General features: G+C 41.6%; 1 protein-coding gene across 1 annotated transcript in view; it reads right to left on the bottom strand.

Moving 5' to 3' along the window:
- HS6ST3 (heparan sulfate 6-O-sulfotransferase 3) overlaps nucleotides 1-17,710 on the bottom strand; it is an 858,544-nt gene that overhangs the window by 315,362 nt on the left and 525,472 nt on the right. The gene's annotated exons all lie outside the window — the stretch shown is intronic.

Genomic DNA, 17,710 nt, shown 5'->3' with positions numbered 1-17,710 from the left:
AGGTTCCTTCTCGCTCTCCTGGGAGATGACCTGACTTCTGAATTTTCATTACCGCTGAAATTACCAGCCTCAAAACAGCATTATGAAGACAGATTAACATAAACATTTAAATGAGGTTTTTCTGAAAAGTTGCCTGCTCGTATGAAATTAAAAGTCAACAATGAAATTACTTAATCATTCATTCATTCACTCAGCACACAACTATTGACTGTCTGCTGTGCATTCTTTACTATGCTAAGTTCTGGGGATGCAAACAAACCAACCAATCAAACCAGCAAACATAAAGTATTGCCCCAATCATGGAGGAGTCTGGTCAGGGAGTCTGTGTTTATCTGTCAATTTAATAAGCATTGGTATTTACAAAGGCCGGACAGTTTGGCTCCACATTAGGCTTGCAGCTCTGTGAGGGTAGAATCATGTCTTTGGTGCTCATCACTGAGTCTCCAAATTCAGGAACATAGTGGTACTAAGTATTTACTAATGTATGATGCTTCCGAAGATACTGATGCAGTAGAAAGACAAACATGGAAACAGACAACACACTATTATACAAGTAAGAAAACCAAGAAATGGTCACTGTGCTTTATTGCCTAAAAGGGACACCTAACTTTTCCTGGGGGCAGTGGTAGTTCAGTGGTAGAATTCTCACCTTCCATGTGGGAGACTCAGGTTTGATTCCAGTGAACGCACCTCATGTGCAGCTAACACCTGTCCGTCACTGGGAGCTTTTGTGTTGCTATGATGCTATGAGTCAGAATCAACTTGATGGCACTAGGTTTTTACCGGGTTATGATGCTGAACCCGTTTCAGCAGAGCTCCCGGATTAACACAGACTAGGAAGAAAGGGCTGGTGACCCACTTCTGAAATCAGCCAGAGAAAACCCTATGGATCACAAAGCTCCAATCTCATTGTGCATGGGGTTGCCATGAGTTGGGGGCCAACTAGATGGCAGCTATCAACAAATTCCCCCTGGGGGAACTCAGAGAAGACCTCATAGAGTAGACATGTTTGGGCTGAAGCATTATGGGTAAGTAGATGTTTTAGGTGGACATGCACGAGAGGGTATTCCAGGCAGACAAAATGGCATGCACCAAGACATGGCAACCTGAGAGGATATGGCATGTTCAAAACCCCACAAACATTCGGTACAGTTGAAGCATACCTTGTAGTGGATGGTGTGGGGCAGAAATTTGGAAAGTGCCATGGACGCACAGGATTTTTCTATGCCTTGCTCATAAACTGTTACCTCGTGCTCCCGAAGAGTAATCTCGGTGAAAAAATATTATTGGACTGAAGTTGCTCTCTTACAATAAAATTAATGAAAGGACAAAGGATCTTTTGATAGGTAATTTATAAAACATAATACATTTCCTTTCAAATATTAGTATTTTTATTACTCCCAGAAAAATAATTTAACAATTTTAATGTAAGCCTGGAATCAAGCAGAGACACAGCTGTTCCTTCACATAATGAGGACTTTATACTCTGATCTTCCATACTCTGATAAAGCCAGCTTCAAAAACTCCAAACCTCATGCCACCACTTCCCCCAGTCTGATAAAGTCCCTTAACTGTGTGCTGAAAAGTGAATGAATACGTGCACTCAAACAACAAAGAAACAGTGGTTCTTGGAGGCTGTAGAGGTGCTTTATTTTGTGTGCTCCCCATGGCTGATTTCCACCGAGTGCCTCAGGAGAATAAAAGTGAGAAGACAAGGCAGTATGGCCACCCTTGAAGAACTGGGGGAGAAACCACAGCCCTCCTTCCTTGGAACAGAACTGTGTGGACTGAGATGGTTTCCACAGTGGGATTCCCAGGAGGGCAACCAGGATGCCAATGTGTCTCCAGCCAAGCTATACACAGAATGACCGAGGGTTGGGGATGTTTAGGACTGTATATCCAGTGGAATAATGACAACTGTCTTCAACTTTAAAAATAAAGTTGAGAAAGTGTAAGACATTTTGGGTGACAGTCGATAGGCCAGCTTATACAAGTACAGTTCTCCTAAGGGAATTGTAGGAAAAAGAATGGAAAAGCTAAATTAGAGTCATAGGACTGTATCCTGCAAGGGGTTAATGTCATTGGATGCCTTTGAGCAGGGAGGCTGTGGCGGGGCCGGGGGGGTTGGAGGGATGTTTTAGGAAGGTGTGTCTGGATACAGTATATAACCTACTGTAGGAGGAAGAATCTAGGGGCCCTGGGTCCAGTCACCACTGCTAAGAAAGAATCCACTCCAAGGAATGGTGGGGCAGTGGTCAAAGCAACAGACTTCTAACTGAAAGGCTGGTGGTTTGAAACCACCAATGGCTCCGCGGGAGAGAGATGTGGCAACTTTCGGAGAGATTTACAGCCTTGGAAACCCTGCGGGGTCGCTATGAGTTGGAATCGACTTGACGGAAGTGGCTTTATAGGAATCCAAATTAGGAATGAAAAAGAACTAGGAAATATTTGAGCTGAAAATTAGGTTGGCCAGACGGAGGAAAAAGCCAGCCTTCAAGTAAGACAAAATCATCAACCAAAATGTGAGAGGGGAGGCTTTTTCCTTCTCTAAACTACAACTCTGCAATTTTTGCCCTTTTCTGCATTTCACCTAAATAAAGCTGCGCAGGGAAAGAGGCTTGTCCTTACGTCCTTGGATGCCTCTGTGACAGCTTCATCTTTCAAGCAAATCTCTGCAATAAAAAAAAGGGATTTTTAGGCCTTAAAAAACCCCATGGTTCTGTAAGTCTTTTAAGCCAAGAACAAACTAAAGACCAAGCAACACTAAGACCTCAAACTGGAATCTCCCCTGTTGTAACATGTAAACATATTACTCATACATACACAGGCCAAACCCCAAACAACTTACAAAAACAAACAAACAAAAAACCCAAACCCGTTGCCATCGAGTTGATTCTGACTCATAGCGACCCTGTAGGACAGAGTAGAACTGCCCCATAGGGTTTCCAAGGGGTACCTGGTGGATTCTAATTGCTGACCTTTTGGTTACCAGCTGTAGCTCTTAACCACTAGGCCACCAGGGTTTCCTACATAAACAAAGATGAAACAAAAACAATCAAGGAAAAAGATAAAGGAGTGAGATTGTGTAAAGAGCAGAATCAAATAAAATGTTCTGCAGGGATACCTTGGTTGAAGTTTCTCCACCTCTCTCTGTAGGCCTTTCACTTTTTTGACAGCAAGGATAGTTAACCACTAAAGAAAATGATTCTATCATGGTCTTTTTTTAAGTTTTAAAAGCGATATTAAGGAAGTCATAAATATTAAATTAACAGAGAACCTACCATTTAACTCTAATGAAAGATATCTGTTTCCAGTGTTACCTAAGGAATAAAGAAACATTAGACTGAGGAGCTGATCACCCCTAAAAAGGAGGAAAGACATGTTAGAATTGCTCACAGATTTACGACGCACTAATTTTGGTACCCAGTTGATGTCCTGACCCATGCCTGAGCTTACTTTAACCTTTGCATCCCAAAGCTGCTCTCTTCAGGGTGAATTTCCTCTAGATAATATTTATAGTATCAAAAAAAAAAATTTTTTTTCTTATTTATACTGAGACAAGCTCTTCCCTCCCACCCCCATCCCTCCACACTTCCGCTCTGCTGTCATAACTTCTGTTAGCAACAGCAAGCTTTCACCTGACTTACTTCCACAGCTCACCTGTTGCCAGGAAACAATGAAGCTGCAAGACGGTAAGAAAAACTCAGGCCGCTGTGCCTTTTCATTTCAGTAATTTACATTTCCTCTCTGGCATCAGGGATGAGTTACCCAGACCACATTCTCCTCCTGCTACTGTTTGTAGGAGGACTGTAACTGAGCCAACTGTGGACATTGCTGTCCCTTTAGGAATTCTTCCTACAGGGTCTCAGGCTGATGCTGAAATGTATTTTCTAGGGTAAATGCCCATTGTGACTTGGGAGTTTATTTTAAATTGAATCTTTAATATGCAAATATGAGATTCACCTGGGGCACCGCAAGAATGCAATCCATCGTCTATCCTGTCTTGCGCACTTACATAAAGGGGAAGAAGAGGAATTTTTAACACACCCCTACAATGGTTTTATGCAAATTCTTCCAGCTAGGCAAATTATTTTTGTGTTAAAATTTTTCAACCCCATAAAAACGGGAGTGAATTTATGTGACATTTTAAAACGATGTTAGGCACATTGTAAAGCTATTTCATCTCATTTATACAGAAGAGTGAACATAAAACCAGGCCATGGTATAATTAATAGTGAAATGACTTATAGCGTGAACTTCTTCTCCACACACATTTATGTATTTTCTGAAGTCTGAATCAAGTTTTTCCCCTCCCTACCCCAAGTCCCTGCCCTGTCACAGGAGGGAAAACGGTAACACGGTATCAGGCTAAGCTCACAATAAAAAAAATCCAGACCAAACCCATTGCCCTGCAGTCAATTCCGACTCACAGCGACCCTATAGGACAGAGCAGAACTGCCCCATAGGGTTTCCAAGGAGCGCTTGGTGGATTCAAACTTTTGGTTAGCAGCTGAGCTCCTAACCACTGTACCACCAGGGCTCCAAACTCACAATGTAGAACTTAAATTCACAAACACACACACACACACACACACTCCTATAATGGTCCTCCAAATTGGCTGCATCTTGAAAATTCCTGGAGAGTCCTAGAAAATACTCATGCCTGGGTTCTATGCCCAGAGAATCTGATTTAATTGGCCTGGGGTGCTGCCCAGGACATCGAGATGTCTAAAAGGTCCCAGCTATGCTAATGTGCAGCTCAGGCTGCGACCTACGTCTGTTAAGGTGGCAGAGCCCTGGTGGCATAGTGGTTAAAGCGATGGACTACTAACAGAAAGGTTGGAGGTTCAAAACCACCAGTGGCTCCTTGGAAGAAAGACATGGCAGTCTGCGTCCATAGAGATTTACAGCCTTGGAAACTCTGTGGGGTCACTATGAGTCGGAACTGACTTGATGGTAGTGGCTTTGGTTTTGGCAGTTAAGGTAGTTTAAGATCATCAATCACAGCAACAGTATGGAATTTAAATCACCACTCTTACTCGATAACTTGAAGAGTGAACTCGGAAGCCATGCTCTAAGTTGGCTCCATTTCTAATTTACCCTGCAACTTGTGATTTATAGCAAATTCAGCAAATATTCCTTGAGTGCCTACTATGTGCCAGACACTGTGATAGGGCCTGGGGACACAATGATCAATAAGGCACACAAGTCCTGTCTCCACAGAGCACAGAGTTCAGCAGGTACTTGTGGACTGCTTATTCTACAGCCTGTATTCCAGCTAACGTTCATCCTGTGCTTAATATTTACTGAGCTTTTCAGGTGGTTCTTTAGTAGGTATTGGATTTTCCTATTTGAAACCTTGATGTTTAAATTTCTTAGAAATACAGATGAAAACTAGCAAACTCAAATGTCTTTATAACACCAATAAGAATGCAGGTACTAAACTGATTTTGAAACTAATTATCATTTCAAAGAATCACCTGAAAAATAAATAGCAAACATTATCTCCTTATAGAGATTGTTTTCCTCTGTTGTGAAATTTATAAGAGATAAAAGTTCAGTACAACTCAAGCTATACTTACCACGCTTAAGATCCTAACAGTCTGCTCTCCGTCAGAAACAGGGTATGGAGTTACGGCACTCTTCCCCTTCCTGTGATCGTGGATGTGGGTTTGCGTATAATTTGAGATAAACTCTAAAATACTTCCTAAGTGAAACTTTTCAGATGAGTGGTTTTAGCTATGAAGGGAGTACAGAATAAATATGCCAACATCATTTGTAGAAGGATGTCATTTAATGAACATCCCTTGACTCTGTTCAGCTGAAAAGTCTGCTCACAATGGCTTGATGGGGTAAATAAATTGAAATAATTGATTATACTTCCATGGGAGAACACAAGGTACAGTGAGCTGAGTTACCAAAGTCACAATCCAAATAAGTAGCAGACATTTGAGCAAAAATTGATTAAAAAAAAAAAGACTACTTTTAGTACTACATAGAACTCATCACAACTTCCTCATGGCTGACACAGGCTACATAAATAATGTCAGCAAGACCTAGATAGCATTATACAGAGATGTTTACAAACATTTCTGTTATATATTCACCAGGCTAGGAATGCAGTTTTCAATTTTTAGTTAACAAAGACCTAATGATTCTTTCTAGAATACCAATTTTGAAAGAAATTCATTTATTATGATAATTTTCAAATATGTCTTCTAGCACAAGCTTCATTTTCAAAGCAATATATTTGTAAATTTCTAACAAATTCATTTCAAAATAGTGTAATGGTCCAGATTATCTCTAGTGTCCAACTCACTCCCTGGTAGACAGCTGAGTCGACCAGGCCACTAAAAAAAACTAGGGCACCACTAATCAAGTTACATCAGTGTGATTGGTTCAGGTTGTGTGTCAACTTGGCTGGGCCATGATTCTCAACGGTTTGGCATTTATGATGCAATTTGGCAGTGGTATAATACGTAATCACCTCCATGACACGATATGATATAATGTGATCACCTCCATGATGGGATCTGCTGTGAACAGCCAATTAGTGGAAAGGGAGTCTCCTTGGGGGTGTGGCCTGCATCCAATACAGGTGGACTTCATGGCAAGGCTTGCTGGCTTTTGCTCACTCTGTATCTTGCTGACTCCTGTTCATCTGGCACTCCCCCCCCCCCCCCACCCCACCCCCAAGTTCTTGGAACTTGAGCTAGCAGCTTGCCTGCCAATCTTGGAGCTCATCAGCCTCTGCGGTCTGGATCTTGGGTTTGCCAGCCCCTGCAGCTCTGTGAGTTGGGAGAAGCCTCCAGTCTGACCCATGGATTTGGGACTTTTCAGCCTTTACAGCTGTGTGAGCCATTTCCTTGATTTATATTTTTCTCTCTCTATATATATGTATATACAGACACTTCACTGGTTTTGCTTCTCTAGAGAACCCATCCTGAGGCAATCAGACATCCACCAGGCAAGATGACATGGAGGAAGTTGATGCAAACGTGATGCACGAACAAGAGGATAGAAAGATAAGAGACTCAAAGTTGGAAAACATTCATATTTGGAATTTTTACCTATTGTAGCTCAAAAAGGAAGACTAACAAAGAATTATCTTGAAGATCAAGACAATCATAACTAATAATAAAGGCAACTGGTAGTTGTCTACTTTTTACAGACGATTTCAAGCCCTTGCTTGATCACTTTCAGAGACAAAGAGCTCACCACTTTATCAGGTAGTTTGTTTCACTAAATATATAATACATTAGACTCTTTTAGTTAAATATTATTTGTCTCTCTACCGTCAGTTCTCTTGTCTCTTGTACAACACAGTTACTGTTCCTTCTCTCATATGCTAGCTGTCTTAGTTTCCCAGTGCTGTTGTAACAGAAATACAAGAAGTGGGTAGCTTTAAGAAACAGAAATTTATTTTCTCATAGTTCAAGAGGCTAGATGTTCGAATGCAAGGTACTGGTTCTAGGGGGAGGCTCTCTCTGTTGGCTCTGGGGGAAGATCCTTGTCTCTTTCAGCATTTCTTGGTTCCTTGGAGATCTTCAAGTGGCATCTATCTCCCCCTGTTTGTCCTTCTTGTCTTATGCTGGTTTTAATAACTCAGAATTGATTAGGTTTAGGACACACCCTACACTAATAGGGTTTCATTAAAATAACAAAGAAAACCTTATTCCCAAATGGATTATATCTACTAGTATAGGGCTTAGTATAGGGAGGGAAGAACACAATTCAATCCATAACACTAGCCCTGTAAGTATTTAAAGAGACCTACCATGGAGCCTGCAATGGTGCAGTGGTTAAGAACTTGACTGCTAACCAAAAGGTTGGCAGCTTGAATCCGAATCCACCAGGCACTTCCTGGAAACCCTATGGGGCAGTTCTACCCCATCCTGTAGGGTAGTTCTACCCCATCCTATAGGGTCACTATGAGTCGGCATCAACTCGATGGCAAATGGGTTTTGTTTTGTTTTGTTTTGGTGTCATGTCTGCTAAGAAGCCCTGGTGGAGTACTGGTTAAAGCACTTGGCTAACCAAGAGGTCAGCAGTTCAAACCCATCAACTGCTCCATGGGAGAAAGATGTGGCAGTCTGCTTCCATAAAGATTTATAGGCTTGGAAACCCTATGGGGCAGTTCTACTCTGTCCTATAGGGTCACTATGAGTTGGAATAGCAATGGGATTTTGGGTTTTGATATCATGTCTACTATAAGCCTTCTCCTTCTGTATTAACTTCCTCAGTTCCAGAGACAATTCACCATTTTATAAAGTTTGCAGACGCTGCTCCATTGGAGTCAATCTCCTCTGAAGGCTCTTTGGTTTGTTAATGATCCTTGTCTGTGAGTTAGTCCCCACATTAGACCAGTATTCCAGATGTGAGCTTACCAGTGCAGATGTCAGTGAGAATATAATATCCCATGTTCTGGCATTAGATGGGCGTGTCCGTGAGCCTCAGACTGAACGTGCCCTTTGGTTGCTATGCGGCACGCTGCACACAGGGTGAGCGCCTCACCTACTGAAGCCCTCAGGGTCTTTTTTCACATCAACCTTTGTCAAGTCATGTCTGGCCTCCCCAGCTTCTGAACTGCCACAGACAAGGCTTAGAACCCAGTGCTTTATATTCATGCCTGTCATATTTCATACCAGCGGTTGAAATACATCATTCCATCCTATTATGAAAAAAGTTTGATTCTGCTATCTATTCTTGGCCCTGGCCTGTTCAACATTTTTACTAATAACTAGTATGCAGACATGCTTCAAAATCTATTTGCCATTCTTCATCATTGCCTCTTGCAAAAACCTGATCGGCACGTTTCTGTGTGTAACTGAAGTACAGCTCACCCACACTTTCCTAGCATGTTATACAGAGAGAAGAACAGACCCTCAAACTGATTCCCTTCACACAAAGATCATGGGACAACATCCTGGCCAAGGAGATGGCATGGCCCCAGGTGTAAGAAAAAAATACTAATTGCACAGTTCCCACTCAGTATTTGTATAGCTAATAAGTGGCCCACATAGAGCAGATGAGCCCAATAATGGCCCTACCTTTCACATAACTACAAACTTCAGTGTAACATGTAAATGCCTGTGAGCCAACAAGGTTTATGAAGCTGTTAAGTGCTCTTCCTGTTGCAGGCAGGGGAACCTGTAAGAGTATGCTTCTTCACCAACGTGTATTTTGACTATCCCCTCCCTGAGAATTCATGTTTTCCCTCAGGGTTGAGTGCCTATTTTGTTTCAATGGTTGCCCAACAGATTACTAGTAAGATGAGTAAACCTACTTCAAGGAGACCTTCAAGAGTCCAGACCTGGAAGAGGAGGGTGGCCACAGTCTCCTGAGGGATTATTCTAGCATGAATAACTGAAATATTGAGAAATGCACTGCTGAGAGATGCTATGTGCCAGATTGTCTGGAGAGGAGATGGGAAGAGAGCGATCCCTATCTGTCAGCAGGGGCAGCATTGCCTAGCCAGACATGAAGAGCCAGACTACGGATAAGTGAAGAATGAGGAATTCTACTCAGATATTTTTTTATATATATATACATATATGTACACACATACATATATATACACACTATTTACTTGTTTATGTTTAATTACCTCTCTCCTACCATTAGCTTGTAAATCCTGATTTGGGCAGGGACCTCATTCCTATTTTTTTCTGATGGGTCCCGGCACTTAGAACAGTGTGCAGAGAGGCTCTCCGTTATCATGTATGGCTGTAAGCACATGTTGAAAGACACACCGAGATAAGAGGGGCTTAAAAGTGGTACATCAAGGATCCAGAATGTGGCCCTGAGAGTAAACACCTATTTGGACCCTTCTTGACGCTTATCGAGAGGCAAATCAAACCACAATGTGATATCACTTCACCCTCATTAATACGACTATGATCAAGAAAGTGGAAAACAAGAGATGTTGGCAAGGATGTGGAAAAACTGGAACCCTCATTTGCTGCTGGTGAGATTGTAAAATAGTATAGCCACTGTAGAAAACAGTTTGGTGGCTCCTCAAAAAGTTAAAAATAGAAATACCGTATGATCTAGCAATTCCACTCCTAAGTATATACTCAAAAGAATCGAAAGCAGGAACTCAAACAGATGTATGTACTTCAGTATTCATTGCAGCACTATTCACTGCAGCCAGAAGATGGAAATGACCTAAACGTCCATCAACAGGTGAACAGATAAATAAGATGTGGTACATACGTACAACGCAATGTTACTCAGCTGTAAAGAGAAACGAAGTTCTGATACATGCTACAACACAGATGAACCTTGAAAAATTCTGCTGCGTGAAACAAGTCAGTAGAAGGACAGATATTGTATGACCCCACTTATATGAAATATCTAGAGCAGACAAATGTATAGTAACTGGAGTTTATCTGTGGTTACTAGTGGTGGGGAGGAGACAGGAAGTCATTGCTTAGGGGCACTGAGCTTCTATTAAGGGTGATGGGAAAACTTGGAAATGGATAATAACAACACAATGAACCTAATTAATGTCACTTAATTCCTTTTTTTAATTCCACATGTAAAAAGTGTTGAAATGGCAAATATTTTATATAAATAAATATATACATATACCATATTTTAACACAAATAACATGTATGTTATACTTTTTTGCCAAGGAGGCAACCCCCTTACATGTTATTCTCCTAGGCACACTTTGCATGTTTTATGTGTGTGTGCATTATTAACGTGGGTGCAATATTTGCTAACACTTTTTTATATATATATATATATTTTTATATTTATATGGTGACCCTATAGGACAGAGTAGAACTGCCCCATAGAGTTTCCAAGAAGCGCCTGGCAGATTCAAACTGCCGACGTCTTGCTTAGCAGCCGTAGCACTTAACCACTATGCCACCAGAGTCGCCACGAGTTAGAATCGACTCGACAGCAGTGGGTTTGGTTTGGTTTGGTTTTATATATATATACATATATACACACACGTCGGAAACCCTGGTGGTGTAGTGGTTAAGTGCTATGGCGGCTAACCAAAGGGTCGGCAGTTCGAATCCTCCAGGCGCTCCTTGGAAACTCTATGGGGCAGTTCTACTCTGTCCTATTGGGTCGCTATGAGTCAGAATTGACTCGAGGGCACTGGGTTTGGTTTTTTTGGTTTACACACACATCACAACAGTAAAAGAAAAACAAAGACTGATTCTTATTAATCTTTTTCCCCTTTGTACACGCCTGAACAACCTTATGTGGCGGGTGGTCATGTGATAAATGAAGGGCTAGAGTAGCAGAGGCACATACAGTTGGTTCTGTGCTTACCACTCTGCTGAAGTTCATGAGAGGGAAGACGGAACAAACATAGGAACTGTGGTAAGGAGGTTTCAGAAGGGGACAAACCAGGAGTGAAGTGAATTCCCCTGATGGCCCTAGGAACATGGACCACACTCTCCCTCTTTCCAAATATTCCAGAAGAGTTTGAGTCTCCAAAGAAAGGATGACTTATTTTGTTTGCTCATGAATCTACATAATCATTAATACAAATACCAAATGGGACTAGAGATTCCTTTCTAGAGTAGCGTGAATCTAACACTGTTTGCATACTAGCGTTCAACCAAAGCAGCCATCTGACTTCATCATCATGTTGTCCTCTCTCTCGCTACGGTCCATAAGCATCTGCACAGAAACACTTCTGGATTCCTTCATGTAATAAAGATACACTGTATCTATGCTTTTGGAGTCCCTAGGTGGTGCACATGGTTAAGTGCCTGGCTACTAACTGAAAAGTTGGCAGTTTGAATCCACCCAGAGGTACCTTGAAAGAACAATCTGGCAATCTACTTCTAAAAGGACACCAAACCAAAAACCAAACATGTTGCTATCGAGTCAATTCTGACTCATAACAGCCCTATAGGACAGAGTAGAACTGCCTGTAGGGTTTCCCAGGAGCAGCTGGTGGATTTAGACTGCCAACCTTTTGATTAGCAGCCGAGTTCTTAACCACCGCGCAAACCAGGGCACCTTGAAAGATCACAGCCATTGAAAACCCTATGGGGTGCACTTGTACTATGAAACATCAGGTCACCATGAGTCAGAATCGACTCACTGGCAACTGGTTTATCTATGATTCGTGGCTTTTCCCTTTGTATGCCAATCCAGTAGTCCTTTCTATAAATGTGAGGAGGTATGTTTGTCATGTCTTGTTCTTAATGATCCAGGGACCATCTCTTTATTTTGTATTTGCTCATACACAGTTTGTTAAATATTTGTTTCAGAGGGTTCTTCCCTCTGGGGATCTTTGAATCAAATAGGCTTCAGATATATAAACATGCATAACTAATCCACAGGAGGTAAAAATGCTTTGATCCAATAATACTAAGAGAAAAAAAGCAAAAACATAAAACCCTCAGCAAATGTACAGTATGTCAGACTTTGCTCCCATACTGTTACGTTTCAATAGAAGCAAGAAAAGCAACTGGTAAACCGTATACCCAGCTCTAAATCATGTGGCACAATGTGTTCTCATCTACCAAGGGAATCATCCTCATGAATATTTTAGCATTGATGAGGATATTTAATGTATGGGGGCCCCTAGTTGACTATTTTGGGCAACGTAGTTGCAACCATGGCCTAATGGGCACACTTTTCTGTAGGTTCTGTCACAAGGCATCCGCTGATGTGAGGAGGCACTTCCCATCTGGCCCTGGGCAGACATTCTATCACTCCATTTTCAGAGACTTCTCAGTAAAGTTATCATTCTCGTTACATTTTGCATTTTTACAGCACCTGTAATCATAGCTCCCAGGCACTATACATTGGTAATTTATGACAGTCATTTCCTTTTTGGTAGTTAACTCTCAGGTCTCCTTATGTGTGAAGCCCTAAAATCAGCAGGAGGAACTGAAGCTCTTAAACACCCAAACCAGTGTACATTATCAGGAACCAGGAGGCCTGGGTTCTAATACCAGTTTTTCCATTAATCAGTTTTTTAGTCTGTGAGTTCTTTCTGGGCCTCGGTCTTCTCATGGATAGAATGTGGGGCTTGGAGTAAATGACCTCTCATATCCTCTCCAGCTCTAGGAGGCTCCGGTTCTGTAGATCAGAGCTCTCGGGAGTATGCCTCCGACATAGGTCTATGCCTAGATACAGATCAGTCTGTTCCCCAGGTCACTCTTATTCTACAAGCTTTAAGTGCTTCATCCATCCTGGTGCCTGCCACCTGACAGCTCCCGGTGGAGCGCTCCACGTCAAATCTAATTCCATGAGGTGCCCAGAACCAGAAATAAATAGGAATGCCTAGGGCTAATTCAGATGTCCCAAAGCTAAGCAAAGAAAACCAATTCCTTCATGAGATTTATTTTAGAACACAATTGGTTTGCAGAGTGAAGTGAAGGAACTACCACCAAGTTACAGAAGCACGTTAGTTAGTAATTAACGGCAGAGCTTAAAACGTCAATTTAAGACATTATCCGCAGCCAGGAATCCGTTAGCCAAATTAAAACAGCGCTTATCAAGGTCTCTTTGGCTGAGGAGGAATGGGGATCACGGGGTTGAGGTAGATAGGGGAGTTGGGAGATGTCCCTAAATGTTTCTGGCCCTTGAGGTGCTTATAATTTAGCAGATAATATAAATCAAATGGAAGTGAAGGGACAATTAAAAAAAAAAAAGAAGTATGAACTCATGGCACACAGTAAATATCTGGGAAATGTTGAGTAAGTTTTATACCCAAGTGTTTTACACAGCTAGAATGGGCATTAAGAGGAAGGTAGTATTTATTTTGGAAAGTGCCCTAGAAGAAATAAATGCAAAGCAGATCTAGGAAAGGGCAGAGTAGAAATATAATCAGGTTAAATTTGCTAAGAAGTCGGGTATGTAGCAAGGTTTTTAGTGGTGCTCACCACACAGCAAGGAAAAACCTGCCAAAAAATGCAAAACATTACCTGGCTGCCCAGAGTTTAGTTTTCGATGCCATGTCACCTTAGAGGAATTCTACATAGAGATGGGAAACCCTGGTGGTGTCGTGTTTGGGAAAGTGCTACAGCTGTTAACCAAAAGGTCAGCAGTTTGCATCCACCAGGCACTCCCTGGAAACTCTACTCTGTCCTATAGGGCTGCTACGAGTCAGAATCAACTCCACGGCAAAGGCCTTTTTTTTTTTTTTTTTTAACGTGAGATAGGTTTTAACCAGCAGCCACCACCCGTTTGCCAGACCTGTTAATGACCCGTACCCAACACTCTGCTCTTGTTATCCATCACAGAATCCTTCCAGGGAAGGAATAAAGCAAATTCTCTTCAGGAGAATCAGTCCTTGGGACAGAGGAAAATAACGAGCAAATGTATTTTGTAGGCCACAAGGAGAGGGCTTGGGGGAGTGGAAAATGCAAAATCAGCATCCTAGCTAAGGATATTATCCAGGGAACAGACAGAATGAGTGGACGTGCCAAGATGCCAAAGCGAGTCACTGTGGCTTTCTAAACCTGGGAGTGGTTAGGTTGAGGGAACTCAACACAGGTTAGTGAGCAACCAGTTCTTAGAAGGGTTTCCTTTTCAATACCAGGTATGCACTATAGTGACGGGAAAACAATGAAGAACCACAGGAAGACAGGTAAGTATCTAAGTTGAGTTGTGCAAATGCTTTGGTTGGGCTAAATTTTGTAGTCATAGTACACATGTGATAGACACAAATTTGAGCTCAAATTAAAGTTACAGAGAAAAATAGGAAAACAATGAATGATAGGGCAAAACAGTAACTAATACAGAGGATTTTTGTTTTAAGTTTAGAATTTCCCCATTCTATGTTCCTATTTTCCCATTCTGCCCAATGTATACAGCACCGACGCTAAGTTGACGGGAGCCTTGGTGGCACAGTGGTTAAGAGCTCGGCTGCTGACCAAATGGTCGGCAGTTTGAATTCACCGGCAGCTCCTTGGAAACCCTATGGGGCAGTTCTACTGTGTTCTATAGGGTGCCTATGAGTCAGAATTGATTCGATGGCAACGAGTTTGGTTTGGGTTTTCTATGCTGACCACCCTTCTTTCTAGATGGACTGGACATAATTCTCTGCTGAGAAACCCTGGGGGAGAGACCTACTCTTATACCTGGGACGGTATCACAGCCTGCAGAAGCACTGGAGCAAGAAAAATGTTGAGATCATGCAAAAAAAAAAAAAAAAAAAAAAAAAAACCCTAGAACAAGGACCGTATAACTTATAGACCAGTTGCAGATGCAAGATCTCCTCTGACCCACGTCCTCTATACGGCAATCTACCCTGACCCGGGAACACTAAGTCTGAAAATGTGGAGCCGGTACAAATTTAGAGATAACAAAACTTTTCCTAACTTAAGTCTTGAATTTTCTATATAAGTTAAATATTACTAAAATCAGTTTCTGTATATTCAAATATTTCACTAAGCCATCTCATAATATTTTAAAACAGAACTATTTTTTCTCTCAAATTATTAATAAATTTATAATGCAAAAGATCTCCATAATTAATATATAAAGCAGGGGAGGCTCATGGCCCTTGTCTTTTTTTTTCCCTTCAAAGTACGATTAGGATGACTTTATAAATTATTCACGTATTCTGCTAGATAATAAAACAGCACCTTTCTCCATCAATCACATGACTACTTGGAGTGTGCAGTGAAGTCCCTTTAAAATGTTTTGACAGCATATAGGATGAGGCATCTCAAGCTATGATTAGTGTTTGGTTGGTCCTATATTTTGAAGTATACAGTATAAGCATCACAATGGCATTCTTGTCTACTTTATTTGCATCCATTATACCTGGAGCATGCCTTTAAAGAATGCCAGCCTGAGGCAGAATGGTTGAAGTTAAGGGGAAAGCTTCCTTCTCTCACTCCCTCCTCTTCTGGTACCCTCTCACCTCCTTGAAAGCTCCATCAACTCTGCGGCATCTCCCACCATGCTGGCCCTGTATCTTACCACAACTTCCGGAAACTCTCTCCCACTTTCATTTATAAAACAGACTCTGACATTCAGCCTACCATCAAAACTTCACCAGTACTAACATTGATTTATTTATAAGGGTCCTTGATTTTTGAGGCACATTAATGAAATTAATCCAGGATGAGAAAATTTATTTTTCTTTTGTGGGATGCTTAACACTGAACTGTGTGAGTAGCACCCTACTAGTGACTGGGTCACTGGATGATACAAAGGTGTACGAAACGTGTGCCCCGTCCTCAGAGAAGTTTCCCATCTGATCACCTATAGGGAAAAAACAAATGCATATGAATGATAGTAAAAACGCATGCTTTCGGGGGGACCAGCACAGAGAAATAAATGCTGAGCGTGGGCTGAACATGGAAGTAGGTGGAATTGGGAATAGGAATCCCTTTGGAATCAGGGTCTATAGTGTGGCTCCTGTAGCCAGTCTTGCTCAGGTCTTGGAGGCAAAAATGAAGTGTTTTTGTCTAACTACCTGATATGAGCTTCTCAAAGACTTCTCATGTCTTAAACAGAGCAATGGAGATGTTTTTCAATGTGAGGAAGCCAAATGGGAGAGCCATTAGGAATAAATATGTGGAAGACCACCCCCCCCACACCCCCCAAAAAACAGCTGTTGTCATCCCTCTGGAACCACACAACTTTGGTAGCCTCTACACGTGACAGTCATTTTTGCATAGAATCATCTATACAGAAGGTATTGCTTAGCACAGATGGTTTGAGATCTTTTCAGGACCACATTTATCTAGCTGTTTCAGATTATTCTGAAAAAAAGGTGTTGTTTTTATCACTTGCCGTCAAGACCGTTCCAACTCATGACAACCTCGTGTCCAACAGAATGAAAAGTCGTCCAGTCCTGCACCATCTTCATGGTTTTGGTATGCTCGAGTGCCTGCCAACCAGAGGACTCATCTGGCAGTACTATATTGGACAATAATCTGTTGTGCTCTATAGGAGTTTTATTGGTTAATTTTCAGAAGTGGATTGCCAGGCCTTTTTTCCTAGTCTGTCTTAGTCTGGAAGCTTCTCTGAAACCTCTCCACCATGGGTGACCCTATTTAAAATACCCAAGGCATAGCTTAAAGTATCATAGGAACAATCAAGCCACCACAGTGTGACAAACTGGCAGACGGCTGGTAGGGAAGACAGAGAGTGTGGCAAATATCACCCTCTTCCTTGCTGGTCGTGGTTTTCTATTTCGTGTGGCCAACCAAAGGCTGCATTCCAGCCACCATTTAGCCTCTCCCCTTCCCAGTCACAGATGGAGAAGAGCCTGTTATCTCCAGCTGCCTAGAAAGAAACTAATGCCCCCAGATAGAAAGTTCTTTATATTTGATAATTCAGGATCTGTACGGAGTTCTCTAAGCATCCCTGTGTGTTATGCATGTTGAGAGAGAGAATCTTGTTTTATGTTGTCTATATGGGTTTTTGTTGTTTTTGTAGTAAATTATAAGTGTAACAGTGGGAGCTTTTTCAAAACCATTTGTAAATGCAGCCAGAGGCTATTAAGTGATTGGTGTATCAAGTAAATATAATTAGTAAATAGCAAAATAACATGTTTGTAAATTGCCTTTGGAAATATGTGATTAGACCAAAGACAATGGTGTCTGCCAAAGCTTTTAAGTGTTTCCAAGAGATACCAGGAAAATGCAGTAAGAAATTTATGATGACTTTGAAGAATTTCAGTGGAAGTCTGCTAAGAAGGTAGACAGTATATTACTTGGTCCAGACTCCTTTTGAATGCTGCATGTTGAAAACTTAAGCACAGTA

The sequence above is a fragment of the Elephas maximus genome, chromosome 14, assembly GCF_024166365.1.
Source record: "Elephas maximus indicus isolate mEleMax1 chromosome 14, mEleMax1 primary haplotype, whole genome shotgun sequence".
Taxonomy (NCBI): Eukaryota; Metazoa; Chordata; class Mammalia; order Proboscidea; family Elephantidae; genus Elephas; species Elephas maximus.
Note: the sequence above shows the minus strand (reverse complement) of the source record. Positions and strands in the feature narration are given on the sequence as shown.